This window comes from Oncorhynchus nerka, linkage group LG25 (genome assembly GCF_034236695.1).
Source record: "Oncorhynchus nerka isolate Pitt River linkage group LG25, Oner_Uvic_2.0, whole genome shotgun sequence".
Lineage (NCBI taxonomy): Eukaryota > Metazoa > Chordata > Actinopteri > Salmoniformes > Salmonidae > Oncorhynchus > Oncorhynchus nerka.
Genome location: NC_088420.1, coordinates 25,503,911 through 25,508,478, shown reverse-complemented (window position 1 = coordinate 25,508,478; position 4,568 = coordinate 25,503,911). Strand labels below are relative to the sequence as shown.

Sequence of the window (4,568 nt, the reverse complement as noted above, 5' to 3'; positions counted from 1 at the left end):
GTTGTTGTCCTTATTTTTGACAATGTATAACTTAAAGTATAAAATATATCAAAAGGTTGTATAAAATCAAATAGAGTAAGACTATTCTGCACATTTAAACGTTTGAACAGCGTTTAGCTTAAGCGGTGTAGGAGGAGTAGCGTGCTAAAGAAGAAGGTCGAAGATTGAAGCTTGGGCTTTTGCTGCGCAAGTCCCAAAATAATTAGAAGAAGAATGTCGAAGATTTTGAATTGGATGTTTGCGTTGCAAGTCCCATTAATTACAGTGGAGTGTAATTACAGTGTAACAAGAATTGTAATATCTAATGTAATTTTTACACTGTACTTGGGTTAGGTCATAGGTAGATGTTACTGCTGTAAGTACTGCGTTATAAGGAGTAATTACGATACTTGTTACATTACAGTGCCCTTATTACTGTGTAACTGTTACCGTAAAAAGTCTAGTTGACAACATATTTAATCAAATATGTTTGTCCAGTGACTATTTCAGAGTGCTAGTCCACCGATTATTATATAATTATTTCCAGCCATGTAAACGTCCATAAGAAGCAAAATTACACCATTAGAAAATGCATTGTAAAACAGTTGTATTTATTATTTCCACATTATTCCACATTATTTCCACAATCCACAGTCATAAACCAGTGTTTAATAGCAATGCAGCATTTTAGAAAGTTATTCTTTGATAGAAAAATAATGTTTTAATGCATACAAAGTTATTTCTCCAAAAAATAGAAGTATAGGCCGACATAGTATTCTGATTAAGGGACAGGATAACGTTAGAATAAAAAGTGTCATTGACTGTTAGAGAGACAAAAAAATAACAGGAAACATGGCTTTAGGATTGGTCTTAGATAATAAATAAATGGACAGGTGTTTTGTGTCTCCATGTGACCATTATGGTGCATCAGTCTCTGCTTTAAACCATGCCTGCACAGTTCTTGTTCTCTGCCACCCATTTGATGTTAGCTGTTGTCCGCTCAATGGCCTGTGAAATTGCAAAGATACCCGAGTCGAAGCCAACCTCAGTTGTCTGCCTGTAACTGCATGAGCTGTGACAGCGAAGATAAACATTAACTTATATTGTACAATATAGAAATCTCTATATTTAGGGTCCACATCGTACCCCAATACAAACATGTTGAGCAATATGTGCTGACAAATCCCCTAATCTGTAATACCATCTGTTAGAACTCAAATTCAGTTGAAAACCTCTTGGTCACACCATCGATGAGATTGGAGATGGAGAAGGAGAAAGAACCACCACCGTACCTATGACAGACGAGGTCAAGTAAGAAAACAACATCTAATGTAGAGTTAGATCAAATATCAGTGTACCAAATGTGACAAATAATCACTTCGAAATTAAACAATCCATACAATATGTGTTAAAAGCTCAAACTCACTGAGTAAAGATGTAACCCCATCTGTCTCTCATAAAGTCCCAGGCCAGAGACTGGCCAACAACAGATGCAGATGTTGGTTGCATCCAGGCTGTAGTCCAGGTACCTCAATGGTGAAAGGAGGTACAAAGACAGTATGAGGCATTGAAGAACTTCATATTCATGTCAGACACACAAGTCTCTTTAAAGCACTCCTTGAAAATGTCTCCTTTTTATGCCAGGCAGAGAATCAATGCTTTGCTGTTTATTGAATACTCTGATGCCTAGGGGAGGGATAATCACAGATCACATTTGACCAATATGCCATGGATACATAGCACTCTTAACTCATTTGTTGAGTAGCAGGGCTGCTTTGTACAGGTCAGGGCAGATCAAAGCTTGTCTGCCTGAGTAGCGATACTGGCAGCCTCAAACTGCTCCCAACCAAATTCCCACTCTGCAGCCCCCCCACCCCGCACTGATAGCAATGCAGTACACTGTCATCCTCAAGTTGGGGTGTATTCTAATAGGAAATAAAATATTTCAACATTTAAGCATGGAATATCCTATCTATCATCACACCTTTTAATCTTAAACTAGTGGTGCAAAAACATATTGATATTCACGGTTAATGGTATCAAGAAATGTATCTGAATTGTGTTTAAATCCCGCTGAACTCACGGATTGTTGACAGGGTCAGCCATTAGTCAGATTCTGACACTTCGTCATTCCAGTGCTACAGGCCATCCTAATGGCATTCACTTGGTTGTACCTGAGGGTAGGAAGATACAGTACAACTAAGTAAGGGGATTGTTTTGGTTTTCAAGGAGTTAAAAAAGCCAGAGTGCTGTGCAAAAGGTGGCCATAGCAGGGTAAAATTATTATAATTAAATTTGATTGATTAACTCACTGGTCCATATGTCCAGTGTGTACTGTTTTCCAGTTGTCAGTGATACCCTAGATAGTATGTAAAGTGGTTCTACTTGTTTTTGAGGTAAGCCTAAAAGACAGAAAACACAACTAGTGTTCATGCCAATATGTTTTGTTTGTTCTACTATTTTTAAACATGTTTGTATTGCTTGCTTATTGCCTTTCAAGAAAATAAACCAACCTGCATATCCCCATAGGCTTCACTCCTATCAAACATGAGGTAGAAAAATTCCAAGTTGTTGAGAGCTGACTCCCACGGCATATATTCCCTTTCTGTTCGTTGTTCCCAACACTATTGTTAGGTCGATATATTTTGCCCTTTACAGATAAAAAAAAAAAAATGAGACTCCTTATCGGCCTACTATAAATAAAATGACTAAATCATGACTACAGTGAACTATGTACTCTCCTTGCAAGGTTAAAAGGATCATCCACCAATTGAGCTCCATTGATAACTGGAATAGACGAGACAAAAACCACTAACATTAGCATGAATTACTTAATAATTTGGGATGGAATAGATAGTGTGTTCATCAATGGCTTGGAATGGTGCTCAGTACGTTGATGAGACTTTCCCAGTTGGCTTCATCATAGCTAACCCTGTAGTATCCAGAGACATTTAGGTTGACTAGTACTCATTCTTTCCCAGTGACTTTCATTTCAGGCTTATTTGCTTAATATTTAGGGACAAACACAACATGTCAGCTTCTGAATCATATAACATGTGCCACCAGGCAGTCATGCACAAATAATGCTCTTTGATGAGAGTATCTTGTTAGTATGGTAATCCTTAGATTGTGCTCATCTCCATTCATTAACTGTTCATTGATTTAAATATACCACAATACATTTGACAGATCTTCACATCAGTGATCCTAATACATGTACAATACATGACAAAAGTATGTGGACACCTGCTCGTCGAACATCACATTGCTGTGGGGACTTGCTTCCATTCAGCTACAAGAGCATTAGTGAAGTCGGGCAATTAGGCCTGGCTTGCAGTCGGCGTTCCAATTCATCCCAAAGGTGTTCGATGGGGTTGAGGTCAGGGCTCTGTGCAGGCCAGTCAAGTTCCCCCACACCGATCTCAACAAATCATTACTGTATAGTCCTTGCTTTGAGCACAGGGGTATTGTCATGCTGAAACAGGAAAGGGCCTTCCCCAAACCATTGTCATAAAAAGTTGGAAGCACAGAATCATCTGGAATGTCATTGTATGCTATAGCATTAAGATTTCCCTTCACTGGAACTAAGGGGCTTAGTTCGAACCATGAAAAACAGCCCCAGACCACATTCCTCCAAACTTTACGGTTGGCACAATGCATTGAGGCAGCGTTCTCCTGGCATCAGCCAAACCCAGATTCGTCCATCGGACTGCCAGATGGTGAAGCTTGATATACTGTATCACTCCAGAGAACACATTTCCACTGCTCCAGAGTCCAATGGTGGTGAGCAATGTTTGTCTATGGTGATTGTATGGCTGTGTGCTTGATTCTCTACATCTGTCATCAATGGGTGTGGCTGAAATAGCCTAATCAACTCATTTCAAGGGCTGTCCATATACACTATAAAATCGAAGTCGGAAGTTTACATACACGTTAGCCAAATACATTTAAACTCGGTTTTTCACAATTCCTGACATTTAATCCTAGTAAAAATTCCCTGTTTTAGGTCAGTTAAGATTTTTTATTTATTTTTTTATTTTACCTTTATTTAACCAGGCAAGTCAGTTAAGAACAAATTCTTATTTTCAATGACGGCCTGGGAACAGTGGGTTAACTGCCTGTTCAGGGGCAGAACAACAGATTTGTACCTTGTCAGCTCGGGGGTTTGAACTTGCATTTCATTTTCTATAGGATTGAGGTCAGGGCTTTGTGATTGCCACTTCAGTACCTTGACTTTGTTGTCCTTAAGCCATTTTGCCAGAACTTTGGAGGTTTGCTTGGGGTCATTGTCCATTTGGAAGACTCATTTGCGACCAAGCTTTAACTTCATGACTGATTTCTTGAGATGTTGCTTCAATATATCCACATCATTTTCCTACTTCATGGCGCCATCTATTATGTGAAGTGCACCAGTCCCTCCTACAGCAAAGCGACATGACTCAAATTATGTCAATTAGCCTATCAGAAGCTTCTAACGCCATGACATCATTTTCTGGAATTTTCCAAGCTGTTTAAAGGCACAGTCAACTTTGTGTATGTAAACTTCTGACCCACTAGAATTGTGATACAGTGAATTATAAGTGAAATTA

General features: G+C 38.9%; 1 long non-coding RNA gene across 3 annotated transcripts; it reads right to left on the bottom strand.

Moving 5' to 3' along the window:
• Positions 1-569: 569 nt before the first annotated feature.
• On the bottom strand, positions 570-2,629 carry LOC115108887 (uncharacterized). 3 transcript variants are annotated; one of them, XR_003860421.2, is made up of 4 exons: positions 2,493-2,629; positions 2,292-2,381; positions 1,406-2,153; positions 570-1,271 (listed from the first exon to the last, which is right to left on the bottom strand). It is a non-coding gene; the product is annotated as an uncharacterized LOC115108887 (long non-coding RNA). The 3 variants fall into 3 exon arrangements; XR_003860422.2 differs by lacking the exon at positions 2,292-2,381 and having other exon boundaries at positions 1,406-1,508; positions 2,063-2,153; XR_003860420.2 differs by lacking the exon at positions 2,292-2,381.
• Positions 2,630-4,568: the final 1,939 nt, after the last annotated feature.